An 18,556-nucleotide genomic window follows, 5' to 3' on the forward strand; every position below is an offset into this window, starting at 1 on the left:
AAAATATTCTTGATATCGGCACACGGAAATGTTTTACGCCAACAAAATAACTGTCTTGCATTCAACTAGACAAAGGTGCGAAGTGTAAAGATATTAATGAAATGCCTTGTATCATTATAAAAAATCTACAACGTAACAATATCAAGGTTATATACTCGCACGTAATATGCAAATCAATTGAACATCGGTATATCGATGAGTGTCAATTGTTTTTACATATTATCGATAATGACGTACTCCTCCCTAATTTTCTGAATGCTATCAATGACCAAATGTCAGTCAATGCCTGACCTCTGACGACGTAATTAACGTCACTGATACATCGATTTCAGGATAAAATAATATTGAATTTTTAAATATGTTTTTACATAAGACGAAACCTCTCAGCGTTCTATGGATTCACCGTGCGGGTGCCGGGTCCATCGCGTTGCAGGGAGAGAAGCTTCAACAGTGCCTGGGACTTGAGACTCAGGTGTAGGTTTAAGGGGCCCCTATGTAACTCGCGTTATACACTCACCTCCACCATCCAAGCTCCTCTCTACCTAACCAAATTTGAAAAGAACCTACTAGGGCTGCCTTCAAAGTACTTTCCCAGAATGAATTGATATTAGTTCTGGACAGGCCCAAGTCTTTTAGTAGGTTGTATAGAGATTTGGCTGTTCTACCTCTCGCTCCTACTTCTACCGCGTACAAATTTACAACAAACCTATTCTTAGTGAGCTCGTAATACTTGTTGACCTTGATGGCATGGTCTTTGAGGATGTTGGTTTCCCAAGGAACCGTGAGCTCTATTAGTATAACGCGCTTTAAAATTCGCGAATATAAAAATATGTCCGGTCTGGAGGCCGACGCACAAATATCCTCTGGGATCTTATATTGCATACGTGTCCATCATTAAAGTCCAATCCGAAGCCGCTTTAATAATAGAGTAAGGCTTGACGGTTGATTTTGTACCCTAGTGCCTTCTCTCACAAAACCTATTGATCGTTGGTTCATGGTTATTTCTTTTTGCGCTCTTGCTACCGATAGACTAACCGCTTCACGTATGATTTCTAAAACCCTATTGTGACGACGTGAGTATTGACCGCTATCCAGGAGTAACCTACGTCCCACCAGCAAATGCTTAGCAGTTCCAACTGCCTCCCCGCAGATGTAGCAAGTTTTTTCGGTACCTTTGCCCCATCTTACTAAATTACTCTGATCTGGGAGAGTCATCTGAAACGCATTGAGGTAAAATTTTAGCAGTGCTTGCTACCAATCATGAGTTAAAGTGCGCCATTTTAGTACTAATGGGATGCAAAAATCTCGTATGTGTAGCTACTCATTCTGCATTTCTAAGCTCATTTGCATGGATCTTGTATTTAGAATTCTCGTCTTGCCGAATAAAGGTCTTTAAAATATCTGTATCTTTGGCCTTCCTACTTGATCGTAATCCTACTCTACTACTTTGTGCCCCTATCATAAACTGCTTGTGGAATTGAAGTCTCGATTCTAGCTCTAGGGCATCATTGTCTTTTGGGAGTGATGTAATGACGTCATTCTGGGATTTCCCCAGAATATGTCTCTTATCTCATTCACGATTTTCACGTGTACACATTTAAATGGAACTAATATTTTCGGACGCTATGCGTTTTTTTTATTTTGTAATACCTACGTTACGGTCCATTTAAAGCAGCCGTGATCACGGACAGACGAGATGAAATATAGATATAAAATAATAAAAAACGCGTTGAGCCCACAACACTTAGTTCCATTTAAATATTTTCACATCAATGTGTTATGTGAGGTCGAGTTGTTAATTGGTAAAAAATTCAAACAGGAAATATAGGATTACAAATTATTTGATAATCCTGTTACTGTCAATTATTTCTATGCTGTATATATTCAATATGCTATATAAATACAAGTGGATTTTTTATCTACGTCTTATTGGATCCTTACGTTACGATTATATGAAGATTATTCTATCGTTCGGAAACATATTCTCATATAACCTAAATCGTTTTCCGAAGAAGGTATATCAATTGCTGATCTAAAAAATGTATAACAGTTTATCGCTTAAATATTTTTAGTCTTCTTTACAGCGATAAGTATTATCTGACACCAAATTAGTTTTCTTATGCTTGAAATGTGATGTCTGTACTAGGTTAACGATATTGGAACAGGTAAAACCTTCATTAGACGACCAGCGTAAGTATAAGTCCATCAGACATTTGATCAGACAGACATCAGAATTTTCGCGTCTACAATTTTGAATGAAAGTTTTTCGGATTTTGAATAAAAGTTTTTCGGATTTTGAATGAAAGTTTTTCGGATACTATCAACACGATCCCGACCTTTCGATTCCTTTACAGCAACCGTGATCACTGGCTGACGAACTGATCAAGGGCTCCTGACGAAAATACACCGAAATTACTTTCATTCACATTCGATAGATTTAGTACATCAATTGAAATACAATTACAATCATTAAAAGTATACACAAAATTCAAACAAGCGTAACCTGGTGTTAAAGTTATATCAAATTGAATCAATACCCACAAGGGGTGGTGATAAGCTGCGTATATATTTTTACATATTGAAATGTGGTCGCATCATAACTGGGGTCATCGCAGTAACTGTGACCCCGATAACAAACAAAAGAAATGTTGTTACTGAACTGAGATCACTTTATAAACAGATGATGAAATAAATTAATAAATTTGTATTAATTTTATCCGCTACGCACGCGTCGTGTCGTAATTATGTTATATTTTGATATCTAAATACATTTTCGTAATATAGATGGCATATATGTATTAAGATGAAGACTTGTATGGTCCAAGCTAATTGATTATATAATAAATTAGGTAAAATATTAGTATATATTTCATATTTATAATTTATATAGTTTGCTGTATCATGTACTTGGAATTATTACACCCTAGCATTTGCGACTTTATTTCTAGGGTTCCGTATCCAAAGGGCGAAACGAGTCTGTATGGTTAAGACTCAGCTGTGTCTCCTGTCACCCGGTTATATCTCAAGAGACATTATAGTTATACACTTGATTTTTTTAAAGCTGATCTATTCATGTTGTCGTTATTATAAAAAATGCTGGAAAAAAAAACAAAATATAATAAAAAATTGAGTGAGCTTTGCATACAAAAAACTATGTCCCCCCCCCTTTTTTTTAGACAATAGCACGAAATCTCTCGAGCGTAATCCGACTCACACTTAACCAGTTCCTATGTTAATAAAATTATTATTTTTTTTTACAATTATTTTGTAAGCCTGATCTTGTTAGTTGTATTTATTTGAGACGATGTGACAGATTTCCTTGTAAAATCTTATTTATTAATTGAACTATCACAAATTACTATATAATTGAAATTAACTTAAATAATACTGTTCTTTATAACGACAACGTAACATTATTTGTTTTCGATTAAATTTAAATTTAAAGCCAATCTTTGTACCAATAAATAATTTCACTTACGTTAATTGTTCACAGTTTTTGTCATGTTTTGATATCCTACTATGTTTATAATTCTTTTAGAATTTGAATTAATATCATTTAGTTATTAATGAGTGAAATAAATTCACAATTATATAATACAGAATTAATCCAACATTTTCATCTACGCGACGTTCGTAATACTATTAGAAATTTTGATAGAACACTCCATACTTTGGGATATAATACTCAGACACTCAATAAAAGATTTAGAGATTTTAAAGTATTTGAAAAACAAGATAAATCATTATACCTAATGTTTAATATAAGCAAGCATCAATCGTATGCCAATTAAATATTTCCTATCGGGACAGACAAAGCTGCACTTTGTAACAAGGTTTATTGACACGATATCATATAAAGTTATCTAGGCCATTATCCTATTTATTTATTATAATTACAAGTTAATTACGATCACACAGATTTGATTTATAGCAGCACATTTTGTGTAGCCCTGATACTTGAGTGATCTTAAATTTTCTTATAACAATGTTAATGATTGTGAGATGATAGAAGTAATATTATTATTTTACATATATATCAGCTATCAGCTTCAATGACGGATGTAACATGAAAATAACTTAAGGCTGTCATCAATTATTATAACAACTTATTGGTCGTCGTCACTATTGTTAAAAGAAAAACGAAATCAAAGACTGTTTAAAAGCAGAATAGAACTATGTTTGAATTCTGGTATAAATATGACGTCTGGACGCAAGAGAGCGGACTGCAGAGTTCAGCGAGTGCGGAGCATAAAGAATGTGATTATGAAGAACCTTCGAGAAATATAGGGTTTTCCATTAAGGGCGCTTGATCTTTGAAATGCAAAAAAAAATACATGTAGGAAAGATATTTGCGAAATTTTTTTTTTATTTGGAAGGTCTATCGACCCCATTATGTATGGAATATGACATCATTCAAATGACCGCCACGGCTTCGGTTGGTGGCGCGCACACGAAAGGTCCAATTTTCGATGACTCTGGCGCACAAATCGGGCTGTATTTGATCGATGGCGTGGCGTATGTTGACTTTGAGGGCATCGGTGGTTTGCGGCTTGTTGGCATAGACCTGCGACTTAAGAAAACCCCACAAGAAAAAGTCCAGCGGGGTCAAATCGCACGATCTCGGTGGCCAGTTCACGTCGCCTCCGCGCGAGATGACCATGTCCAGAAATTGCTCGTGCAGAACTTCCATCGTAGCGTGTGCTGTGTGGCACGTAGCGCCGTCCTGTTGAAACCACATGTTGTCCAGATCCATATTCTCGATTTCAGGCCAAAAGAAGTTGGTTATCATCGACCGGTATCGCTCACCATTGACGGTGACGGCCACACCATTATCGTTTTCGAAAAAATACGGACCAATCACGCCTCCGGCCCAAAATCCGCACCAAACAGTCACTTTCTGCGGGTGCATTGCCACTTGGTGAACCTCGTGTGGATTGGTCTCGTCCCAAATACGGCAATTTTGCTTGTTGACATAGCCATTCATCCAAAAATGCGCCTCGTCGCTGAAGATGATTTTTTTGCCAAAATCGGCGTCAACTTCCAACTGCTCTAATGCCCAGTCAGCGAACACACGGCGCTGTCTATGGTCATTAACCTTGAGCTCTTGGGTCAGCTGGATCTTGTACGGGTGCAGGCTCAAGTCACAACGCAAAATTCGCCAAGTTGTCGTCTGCGAAAGGCCGAGTTCCTGTGCGCGACGCGGAATTGACTGCCGCGGGTTTTCGAGGACACTGTCGCGCACAGCGGCGATATTCTCGGCAGATCTCGCGTTACGTTGACGCACGGGAACCGGCTGATTGTTAACTGACCCGGTTGACTCGAATTTGTCCACCAATCGACGGATAGTCGACTCGGCAGGACGATCATCGCGACCGTAAAACGGGCGAAGTGCGCGGAACGTTGCTCGAACTGAAGACCCATTTTCATAAAACAATTTTATGATTTGCACGTGCTGCTCGACACTGTAACCTGCCATGGTGGTTTGGGAGGACGGAATGAATATAACACACTGCATTTGACAGCTGTCACTCAAACAACATGGCCGCAATCAGCTGTCAAAGTTCAAGCGTCCCTATTGGAAAACCCCATACAAGTACATTTAGAAGAATTGAAGTTTCATTTTAAAGTATCTGGAACGTACTGAAACAAGTGACATTAGTGACGTCAGCGAGGCTGGCGTCCTGTCTTTAAAATAATGAATTTGTAATAAATCTGATATATATATAAAGTCGTCATCGAAAGTAAATAATGTTCGGTTCATCGAATAGGTCATTTTGTCTTTTTCAACTTTTGACGTATACTGCAACTATTATGGTATATATATATATATATATATATATATATATATATATATATATATATATATATATGTCGGAGCGTCAGAATTAATTATGATTTTATTTCCATTTTATTTTACAAATTATTACGAATTAGCTGGCAACGTCAAGCAGTTAGCTTGAGTGAGGTCACCCCGGTGTCGGTTTTGACGTTGGACAACTGACAGAGAAAAAAGGGAATGTCACCGACATTTTTGGAGTGGATGAACTCGCTGCGTTACCAACTAAATCTTGTTCCATCGTTCACTATGTCTGATAATGAGCTATCTTTTGATCCTCCGTTATCAGAAGTGGGATGTAACCGGAACGCCCCACGTGCTGGAAATACATCCGAAAGCGAAAAGTTATTGTTGTTACTGGAGCAGCAAAATAGAAACTTTCTGGCCATGCTAGAGGCCGTGAAGCATTCGCGATCTCCGAACGAACTTCGTCTTCCTGATTTTGATCCGGACCGACACAATGTGGACGGACGTGCTTAGATTGCAACAGCGGACACGTGCATTACTGACGGATGCCAACATGGCGCCCCGTTAATTATTGCGTTGAGTCGTGCAATGAAAGGAGACGAATCCACATGACTGTCGACTGTATCATTTCCAGGGATGACTGAGAAAATTTCAAGAAGCTTTTCAATGCAAGGTACGCAAGTCCTGAGACTGTGGCATCTTACCTTATTAATATGGCTGGAAGCAAAACAAAGAAAATGAATGTCTTGCTGCATATGGTGCTTCTTTGATGACCTTTATTATATCAAGGTGGAAAAACTTGACGATAGAACAGATCGCGGTAGCCACAGTTCTGGCACATATTTCGCAGTTCGCGCCTCGTATTCAACGATTGTCCTGCAACTCCAAAAATGACTGCAACAAGAGCTTACAGCGGAGTCGTTTTAAAGAGAAGAGCTCCACCTAACAGTGACGTGCCAGATTTTAAGAGGATTCGCCCAGCTACAAGCCATGCAAGCATCAAGTGCTTTCACTGTGGGAAACTGGGCCATAAGTCTACTCAGTCCTTCTCGAGGAGGAATTTGAAGCCAAATGGAGACAATAACCAAACTCGTTTTAACAACTATAAGAAGCCTGCTGCAGAATACCTCTCCATCACTTGTTACTCCTGTCAAGGGCAAGGCCACTACTCATTCAGCTGCCCGAAGTGGAGGAGCAAGGGCGAAGGCAGCGGTAGCAGCTTAGCTTCAACTATAGAGAAGCGGGTGGACCTGAGAAATATAGATGCGCCTACTGGGTATATGTACCATAATCTCTTTAATTAAAGAATCTGTGTCTAGCAAATTTAGTGGTAGAAGATTGAATAGTATTATTAATATGACAGGCATAGGGCAAACATCTGTTAAATCAATGTTACAGATTTTGACTATTATTAAGATTGACGACATTACTTTAGAAATCCTATTTTATGTTTTACCCGACTATTGCCTTCAATATGACATAATGGTAGGACTTGAAAAATTATCTCAAAGCCTAACTGTCCACATGACTCGTAACTGTTGAGTGTAGAGAAAACTTGTATTATCGAATCGTGTAGTGTTAGCGAGAATGAACAACTTTAATTTAATATTGATGTACCTTTAGAACATAGAGCAGAATTAATTGACATCTTGAAGTCTTTCAAAAAGTCGTTTATTACTGGTGTACCTATGACTCACGCCAACACCGACCCTATGACCATCAGGCTCATTGACCCCCACAAAACAGTAAGTTGTCGCCCTTATCGTTTAAGTCCTCAGGAGCGAAAAATTGTTAGGGAAAACGTTAACCAATTAATTTGTTTTAATTAATTAATTGTTAGGAAAAAAGTTAACCAAATATTATTCGTCCTAGTTTTTCACCTTTCACCAGTATCCTTGGTCTCCTATTTTAGGCAGCTTGTTGCGGGATCTCACAGACAATGGCACCGTTATACGCGTTGACTTCGAGCTCTAATAGTAAACTAGATTGGAAGTCTGAGTATGAGGTGGTAAGGCAATAAATTATTTCCAAGCTACCACGGGACCCGGTTTTTATGATCTACGATCCAGATCTACAGATCGAGTTGCATACTGATGCAAGTGCGGTTGGATACGTTTCGGTGCTTATGCAGAAAAAGCAGGTAAGCTGCATGCAGTTGCTTATTTTAGTAAACGTACTACAGCCGCAGAGTCGAAATAGCATTCATACGAGTTGGAGACTCTACCGGTTGTAAACGCGGTTAAGCATTTGCGCTACTATCTACATGGTCGCAAGTTTATCGTACTAACCGACTACAACTCCCTTCAGTGAACTTGCAAAAGGCTGGATTTGACGCTTCGAGTTCAAAGATGGTGGACATTTCTCCAGGACTTTGACTTTGATGTAATTCATATTGATGGTAAGCTTATGGCACATGCGGACTTCTTTTCACGAAACCCTCTTCCAGTCAAAGAAGCTCACACGCACCATTCACAGGTACAGTCAAAACAAATTACTATTACTGAGTTCACTAGTAATTGGCTTTTAGCAGAACAACAGCGTGGCGAAGAAATTAGTAAGTTGGTGAATGACCTTAAAGCTAAGAAGTTGCCTGACGATATTGCAAAGACTCACGAGTTCAGATCGGGTGTCTTGTATCGCAAAATACAGCGTCGGGGTAAGTCCCGTTTCTTACCTAGGAGGTGGTCAGTCATTAATGGTGTGCATGAAGGATTGGTGCATTTGGGATGGGAGAAGACCTTAGAGAAAGTGTACGAACTTTACTGGTTCTATAAGATGACCAAGTACGTGAGAAAGTTCTGTGACAATTGCATCACATACAGAATTTCAAAGTCGCAATCTGGCAAAACACAAGCCAAGCTTCACTCCATCCCAAAGATAGCGATCCCTTGGCATACTTTACACATAGATGCCACTGGGAAGCTTAGCGAAAAAAAGTGATAGTAAGGAGTAGGTTTTTGTAGTTATCGATGCTTTCACTAAGTTTGTTTTGCTCCACCATACCTTACACATCGATGCGACTAGTAGTATAAAAGCAGTTAAAGCTAGAATCTCTTTGTTTAGTGCGCCTACACGAATCGTTGCAGACCAGGGCAGATGCTTTGCCAGCAAAGATTTTAAAGAGTACTGCGATTCTGCTAACAATAAACTACACCTTATTGCCGCTGGTAGTTCTCGGGCAAACGGGCAGGTCGAACGTACAATGAGCACTCTTAAGGGGATACTTACTGCCGCCGAGACTAGTAAACGGTCGTGGCAGGAAGCTTTGCCAGATGTACAACTAGCACTAAACTGTTCACAACACAGAGTCACGGGGTTAAGTCCTCTGGAATTGCTTATTGTCAAGGTTGTTAGGCCAGTAGACATTTTGTTAGCTAGTGATGTAGAGCCCGAAGTCGATCTGATTGTTGTACGAGATCAGACAATAGAGAACATAACTAGAAATGCCCAGTATGATAAGATACGGTTTGATGATAGACTCCGTAGGATGCCTGGAGCAGACTATGACGACTATGACTCTGACGATGACTTTGCTGTGCTATCTACTAGTTCTTGTTAAAACTATAAAATTAGCGATATGTTATAATGTCGGATGCCGGGATGGTTGTCCAGGGCATGTTCGGACACCAGCACGGTTATCCATGTGTTGTCGGATGCTAAAAGGAGGTTGTCCATGGCTTGTTTGGACGCCGACCTGATAATCCTGATGTTGTCGGATGCTGTAAGGTTGTCCATGGCTTGTTCGGACGCCGTTCAGTTATCCTGGTATAATAACTTTATGGAAGGTTGTCCATGGCTTGTTCGGACGCCGACCTGATTATCCTGATGTTGTCGGATGCTGTAAGGATGTCCATGGCTTGTTCGGACTCCGTTCAGTTATCCAGGTATAATAACTTTATGTGAGGTTGTCCATGGCTTGTTCGGACGCCGACCTGATAATCCTGATGTTGTCGGATGCTGTAAGGATGTCCATGGCTTGTTCGGACTCCGTTCAGTTATCCAGGTATAATAACTTTATGTGAGGTTGTCCATGGCTTGTTCGGACGCCGACCTGATAATCCTGATGTTGTCGGATGCTGTAAGGATGTCCATGGCTTGTTCGGACTCCGTTCAGTTATCCAGGTATAATAACTTTATATGAGGTTGTCCATGGCTTGTTCGGACGCCGAATTTAGTACCCGCGTATATTATAATCGAAAATGATGTTCGTTATTTGATTATTAGTATTCTGAATCATAGTTTACTTAAGTTAAATTTGATTGCTAATTTATGGTTGTACTTTGGTTGTTGTAATAATTTTGCTTTATAAAAGAGGATTAGTTGTTTTCTGTTTGCCATAAAATAATTAAGACTATTCCGAGTTCTTTATTTGTGCCAGGTTGGCCGAGTGGAAATTTTTATCTACTGCAGAACCTTTTCTATTTTCACACGAGGACGTGTGAGATGTCACGATGGCCGTGTCGGAGCGTCAGAATTAATTATGATTTTATTTCCATTTTATTTTACAAATTATTACGAATTAGCTGGCAACGTCAAGCAGTTAGCTTGAGTGAGGTCACCCCGGTGTCGGTTTTGACGTTGGACAACTGACAGAGAAAAAAGGGAATGTCACCGACATTTTTGGAGTGGATGAACTCGCTGCGTTACCAACTAAATCTTGTTCCATCGTTCACTATGTCTGATAATGAGCTATCTTTTGATCCTCCGTTATATATATATATGTTGTTATTAATAGACTATCTAAAACTCAGCCAAATAAAAATTATAGAACTGTTATTAATTTAATCATACTTGTTATACTCGGTATGTTACTGGATAGAAAGTTTGTTTAAAGCTAAAATTATTTTAATTAATTATTTGATTGTAGAGAACTATAGATCATTCATAAACCTACATAATATTTACCATTGAAATACAAATAGTTTTAAATACATATACTATATACATATTTGATTGGCGTTGTTCAATATAGCTCAGTTTTTTGGACTTACTTCGCGTATTTCACTATTCTGAGGATAAGCAACAACTTCTCATCCACAAACCTTCGCAAGGTATAATATTAATGTAGGCTATGGAGATATAGCAAACGTTTTACATGTAGTATAACGATAGTCTCAATATTAAGTTTAATTTATAAAAAACCTGGAGGTTAAGGCCCGCCTCTTATACATCAGGGCTCGGTTTCGATACCTGGCAAGAACCAATGTGATTTTTTCCTAGTCATATGTACTTTCTAATAATATTAAGATACAACTGACAGACGGTGAAGGAAGACATTGTGAGGAATCATGGACTTATAATTTCAAATTATAAGATTGAAATCGCCAACACGTCTTGAGCGAGCGTGGTGATTAATGTTCTAACCTTCTCCATGTGAGAAGAGGCCTTTGCTCAGCAGTGGGCTCTGATAGGCTGGTGATGATGATGATGATGATGATGATGATGATGATGATGATGATGAATCTTATTTACTTCTTTTATCTCATGTCTGTTACATAACAGTTCGATCGTAATTTTACACTTAAAACAACCTAACCTTTACATTATAAATTAATTAAAATAAATAAAATGCGATAGTCCTTATTGACGTTCCTTCTTTACAATAATTAAGCAATAATAAAATAATTATCGCAGTTCAAATTCATTCAGTTGTTTTAAAATTTACATTTCGATTATTAAAATTAACCTAAGAATTTATTTACAACTTTTGCATATTCTGTTATGACAATGCCGCTATCACCAAGCAGCAATTACAACGCGACAACTGTTTTATTTTAACAAAGTTATTATTTGAATTATTTACAAAGTTGGGGCAAATTTGCCTCATTTTTAGAATAGCTATGAATACATGAATATAGAAAAAGATGGCTTATATTATTTTTATAGAATTCTTCATCGTCGTAAGAGTCTTCGCAGACTCGTCGTGGTTATCACGTATCAGTGAACCGTGATACGTGATGACTTTCATTGGAGGAGATAGTTGCAGTGGTTTCCCCTTGCCTTCTTGCACCAGCACTTTTTTGGGGCTATGTAGACCCCATGGCTTGCTGTTCCAGCCACTGGTGTCTAAATACTCTTAGAAAGTACATATGACTCGGAAAAGGTCACATTGGTACTTGCCAGGTTTCGAACCCGCGCCATCACGTATGAGAGGCCGGCCTTTAACTTCCAGGACAACACGACATATAATAAAAATTGTATAGAATATTATTCAGTGATAGTTTTAAAAAAAATCTACGAGATGATTTAATATATATCTGAAATTCCTTAATGCTTTTAGTCTTAATTAATATACATATGTAAATTACATTAACTCTCAAACAAAATTAAAATTAATTTTAGAATGAGATCTAAGACTTTCCTGAGTTGTATTCATTTAAATGAAACTAATATATTTTCGGATATACTACGCGGATTTTATTATTATAAAACTACATAATCCCGACGTTTCCCGACTTTTCAGCAACCGTTATCACGGGTATCTCGTCTGTCCGACAAACGTGATGCAGAGATCATCTTATTAAAAGACTATAATATCCACATTATTAAATCCGAGACTTTCTGTAAATTATTTTATCTCCATATATAATTATTTTCCCTCTCTAATAATATATTGTTTTATTTAATTATATTTCCGTTACATTTAGTCTCGAAAGATCTCTTTTTAGCGATGAGGGTTCCTTAGTAGAATTAATTTTACAATGGCATATTAAATTTCGAAATATATATTTTAAGGTTTAAACATAGAGTTTTATTTTTAAATTATATACATCGTTTATCTTGGTAATGCATCGGCAAAAATCGAGAGTATCATCTAGTCAAACAACAAGAAATTATTTACTAAATTTCTTCTAGAATTTTCTTCAAGACCAGGACCTTGACATTCTGTATGGTAAGTATCACTAGAATTACTCTTGTAAGCATGTATTCATATTGTTTATTGAAGTGTAACTTCTTATACAACTTCCAACAAGGTTGCGTTAAATTTTAACGCTCTAGGGGGGATAAAAAGAGACAGAGCGATAGGGAAATGGTGGCGCTCGAAGGCATGCGGGTAATCAATTGTGACTTGTGAGTACTGTTAATAAAGTTTGTCTTAAACACAAAAAAAAAATCCTTAATAATCAATTTCCACCCCTTCCTGTTTTCATTAAACATTACGAAGTTTCACTTCTTCCGCGCGGAGGGTATCCACGAACTATCAATTTTTAAATTGTTTTTTCGAAAATATATTATTATTATTATATTAAATAATATACTCTCAGCTGTTAATCGTGATATTTCAGTTGCTATTTGCACACTAATCACGTTAAACAGCAGCTTGAACCTACACAACACATCATGGAATAAATAAAATTATATAACAAAATCAACGACTTCTTTAAATTAAACAAACATAGATAGGTACTCAAGTAAATATTACTTTGGGAAATCATGTTTTTATTTAACATTCTATAATTAATATATTATCTTACGATTGATGTCACATAATAATACTTTTGCATCATGTTATTAAGTTTAATAAACAATGCTATCTCAATACGCATGTAAATATGACTTTCGGGAATTTTAAGGGCGTGGCGTCATTCTTGAGGTTGAGATAATTGCGCTTCGGTGTGACATTTAAATCTAATAAACATTTTATCTAACAGCTGTAAAGGTCATGACCTTTCATACAGCGTTCTTATCAGTTTGTCACGTGCCTAATTACCATTAATAATTTGAATTACCGACAATATTACACTTCGTTTTATTAGATAGATGGCAGAATACTGACGTAAAGATGATCGAAATCCAATCTTAGAGAGAAGAACCTTAATACCTTTTTGATGGTTATTGCATTGCCTGGTACAGTAGTATTATTGAAAGGCGTGAAAATCATAGAAAGGACTGTCAGGATGGATGTAGTAGTCATGTGAGGAGATAGAGTCTCAGTGAAGGTAAGCTTGAAAGATTAGTTCAAGGGATGACGGATAATAGATTGAAGTAGAGAAGGAGAGAGTAATCTGGCGATCCCTGACGTAAGACTGACTCCATGTTTAGATAAATCGCATAAATTTAAACATATCACTTTTGAGTTAATTAAATCTTTTTTGAATCAAGGACTTTGTATAAATCAAATATGGTCAACATGAGAAGAGCTTATCCCGACTTATCCCATATAGCCTCCTTGATATTATTTCTTTAAAATGACAGGTAATTATTAGACTTGTTTGGAATTTAATTATAAACAATTCAGCATAAAAGGTAGTAAATATTTTATTTATAAAAATAGAATGCTCGAGGACAATTCTATTAATTTGCATAGTAGGTAGTATTACATATTAATTATTATTACTCTTAAATGGTATAATAATTTAGCGAAAATTTTGTTAGTAGCACCTCCCTTCTCAGTGCATTCCGATGATTTTTTAATGTGAAAAGTGGCAAACGAGCAGACGGCTTACTTGATGGGCAGTAGTGACCGTCGCTCATGGACATCCGCAACATCTCTGTTGCGGAAACGTTTCCAACCTTGGTTGTTTAGGAAGAGGGAGGGGTGGGAATAAGGAAATGGTAGGAAAGGGTGAGAACAGGGAAAGGAAAACCGGTATTCTCACTCATCGGACGAAACGCAGTCATTAAAGACTGCTTCACGCCGATCTTCTGCGAGAGGGTGGTACTTCCCCGGTCGAGCCAGCCCATGTTCGAACTGTTGTTACCACAGCTAGGCTCTACCACCTACAAAGAACCTGATATTAAGAATCTATAGTTGTAGTACGAGTATATATTTACTAGACTAGGTAGGTACATGGTATACATAAAGGACCTATCACTTCTATAGAAGTTTGTAGAATAATTCACAACCATTTCAATGGTAAAAGTTTTTGGAAAAAAACAACGCCTTGTAAATTACATTAATTGCTGAACATCCTTTATATATAAGAGCTTCTGTACAAATATATAGGCTGATGATTTTTTTAAGGCTAGGATTAAAATTAATCTGATTCTTAAATGTTTTGGTAAAACAGAAGTGGAAAGCTTTTCTTTTCACATGTGTTCTTTGGAAATGTTTTCTTTCTTTTCGTGGATATTTTATCTTTTCTTTAAAAGTATATAATTTTCTGGGTCATATTTTTCGTTATAGGCTTTGATCGTGTGTGATTTATAATGAAAACATAATCTTATGTGACACTTAACTCGTAACGGTAGTCCTAATGACACGTTTAATAGAGTCTAAATTTTTACACATTTCTATGAATTTAAAAATAATTCGATGTTAATTATAGCGTCTATCTTAAATGTAATTTTATTTCGGTAACATGATTCAGCATAGACTATAAAAACCGCATCAAAACGAGTCTAATTTAAAAGCTATAAGGAAGCGAAAATCGATTTATTAGAAGAAAAAAAAACACAATTAAGTTAACAATTGCTATTAAAATTTATATTTTGTATCATATCCATTAAGTTTAGATGTTTCCGTGTAAGTAAAAAAATGTGAATGCTGTATGCATACAAACTTGTGTCTAAATTTTTTAAAGACGAGTTATTTTAATTAAATAACCTGAAGCAGGAGTTATATTTTTTATATTAATAATTTGTCAAAATAGTGACATATTAAAAAATATATCTTTTACTATTACTATTAATTATTAACACTTTAATATGCAAAAGTGAAAGACTGTTATCAATTAAATGATATTGCAGATTGTAATTCAAAGATATTTACATACTTTAAACGTACAGTAGTGTGATAACTAACATCTAATTATAATTTAATGTTTTTTTTAAGAAAAATATATTTTTAACACGATTTGCTCGAAAAGAAAATGCGTAAGATTACTTACGGATATTCTATATGGCAATTTATATATTAACTTGTAACTGGTCAATTTACTGACACATACCTATCGTCTCTTATTGTTTTACTGTATTTTTTTTTTTAATTCTCTTATTAAATGCCCTAAAATTTCAAGTAATAGTTTTGTTTATTATGACAATAGAAAATGTAAGGACTAAGCTTAAAAACCAAGCACATGAAGTAATTTTTACTATCACGATAAAGAAACTTAGGAATAATGCTTAAAAACAAAATACATAGACTAATTTTCATCTTAACATAGAATTGTATTGGAGGTCTTTGTTATTTGCAAAATTTCTAACAACCAATAAAGAGTGAACAGATTTTTTTTATTAAAATAAAACCACTAGTTGATAAACTATGTAAGGCTCACTTGTATTTTGAATTTAATATTTAAAAAGATTAATTCTTTACAATAAAAATTGTATGAAATGTAATTAAACAATTTAGATCCTTACTAATATTATAAATGCGAAAGTAACTCTGTCTGTCTGTCTGTTACGCTTTCACGCCTAAACTAGTGAACCGATTTTGATTTTGGAATTTGGTACAGAGATAGAATAGACCCTGACGAACAACTTTTTATTGCAAAAAAATAGGGGAGAATGGGTAAAAAGAGGGGATAAATGTTCGTATGGAAAATCGACATTTTTGAAGATATAACAGTGAAACTTTGTATTTAGACACTTTATTAGGAATAATTAATTTGCAAAATTTTTTTTTATTTATCCATACTAATACTATAAATGCGAAAGTTACTCTGTCTGTCGGTCTGTTACCCAATCACGCCTAAACTACTGAAAAAATGTGCACGAAATTTGGTATGGAGATATTTTGATACCCGAGAAAGGACATAGGCTACTTTTTAGCCCGGGAAAATGACGCATTCCCATGGGAAAATTCAGGTGGGTCGGCCGCTTTTACGCCTAAACTACTGAACAGATGTAAATGAAATTAGGTAAGGAGATAGTTTGAGACTTAAGAAAGGGCATGAGTTACTTTTGACCGCGGGAAAACAACGCAATCCCATGGGAAAAATTACTTTTCTGGCCAAGGAAGGAAAAACAAAAACATCGTATATAAAAATGTATTGCAGTAACCTATTTTCTTCTTAAAATGTATTAACCTAACCTAACCTATGAAAATCACACTTAGTATGGCCTCATCCCATCTCGGTACAATTCGAACAAACGTACAAAAAAGTACAGCTCAGGTTTTTTCATTCTACTATACAAAAAAACTATCCAATGCGGACGAAGTCACGGGTAAAAGCTATATATACCTTATTCTGAAATTTACGCGGACGAAGTCGCGGGCAAAAACTAGTAATAAATAAAACTAATATCTTTCGGATTAGTACGCGTTATTTTATTATTTTAAACAACATACTCCCAACGTTTCGATTACTTCGCAGCGACCGGGATCACGGACGGACGAGACGTGAATGTGTTGTTTAACACGAGGAACCAAACAATACTAGCCAGTCTTACATCTCAAGAACAAAACTAGTTGAAGTTATTCTTAAAGATCGTGAAATAATAAAATATGTAAGCGATAAGTTATTACTTATTTTTCATAGTTGTTACAAAAACTGTTGTTTGTACTCCGCAAGGCAGTTAATAAATTTGTCAGTTTACGCACATGTGACGGAAGTTAAATAAATTTTTCATTTTGTGTCCGTTATGACAGTAGGCGCTGCATTAATTTGTGCTATCTACCTTTATTTTAACTTCAGTTTTTTTTTCTGATTGAATAAAAACTTCTTGTTTACAATTTTTATCCAAAAAAAATCACTCTCAGAATATTTGGATACTTCGTCAATGTTGTTTGTTTAAATTTTTACCCCGACTAAATAGACAGCAAACGCTGGGGCTGAATTAAAAATATATGTAACGTATTTTTTCTAAACAAACGTAGCATGATAAATAAGTTCCTAATGCGATTTCCTTTAAAGAACAAACAGATAAAAAACTTTTTCCTTATTTTTTTATAATCTATGCCACTTGGTCCAATTTATTATGCAAGTAATAACTTCGTAATCGGAATTTTTAACCTAGATTTTTAAAGTTTACAATCGCTTGCAAGTTGTTTGAGCCACAAAGGAAGTAAATATGATTATTTATCGCATTCAATGAGTTTTAAAAAACAAATGTATGTGGCGATATTAGTTGCGTCGACTGCTTTTAGAATAGGACATAATCCGTCCATTAAGTTAAGTAATATAACGAAGCTGGTAGGTTTCATGCTAAAAGTGGTACATGTAGGCTATGCAAGTCTATTTCTATAAAACCGGATGCTGCAACTTTTTATGTACAGCGCCATCTAGCGTTTAAACCGGTAGCTAACCTGTGTAAGACGGCGTCATTACGCGGCTCCGGAATGCGTTTTAAATTTAGAAAAACACGTATTATATAAAAAGCTGTTTCACTGCAAGTATATAGCTGGTAAAAATGATGAATTGTAATCATGGCTGGCATTTATGTTAATTGCATGACGCGAATGTCCTGCCTTTTAAATAATATAAAAAACTTTGTGTATACCAGCAATAGTATGGATTTAAAAATCGAACAATTCCGTTAAAATTTATTGCCATAAAAAATTGCATTTAGATTTTTTTTTAAATTCATAATTTATATAATCGAAAGTTTGGTTAATCAGCCAATGTGAGAAACAGCTTTGGCGCCGGGAGCGGGAAATTCTATTTTCTGACAATTATATATAGTTTTCAATGGCGGCGCATTTCATTAACGTTTTTAGAGGTCGTGCTTGCGATTATCTCTACGTCAAAACCACACGCCCCCAGACACAGCCAATTAATAGATAATTAAGTGATTGCGTATGTGTGGGTACATATCGAGTGTGAGTGTGGACACGCGGCTTTGGCTGTGTGAGTGATAGCACACAAACTT

At 36.1% G+C, this 18,556-nt stretch overlaps 1 protein-coding gene across 2 annotated transcripts in view; it reads right to left on the reverse strand.

The window, feature by feature from the left end:
• Nucleotides 1–18,556, reverse strand: part of LOC116775968 (facilitated trehalose transporter Tret1-2 homolog) — a 34,593-nt gene that overhangs the window by 13,319 nt on the left and 2,718 nt on the right. The gene's annotated exons all lie outside the window — the stretch shown is intronic.

Source organism: Danaus plexippus, chromosome 24 (assembly GCF_018135715.1).
Source record: "Danaus plexippus chromosome 24, MEX_DaPlex, whole genome shotgun sequence".
In the NCBI taxonomy this organism is placed as follows: domain Eukaryota; kingdom Metazoa; phylum Arthropoda; class Insecta; order Lepidoptera; family Nymphalidae; genus Danaus; species Danaus plexippus.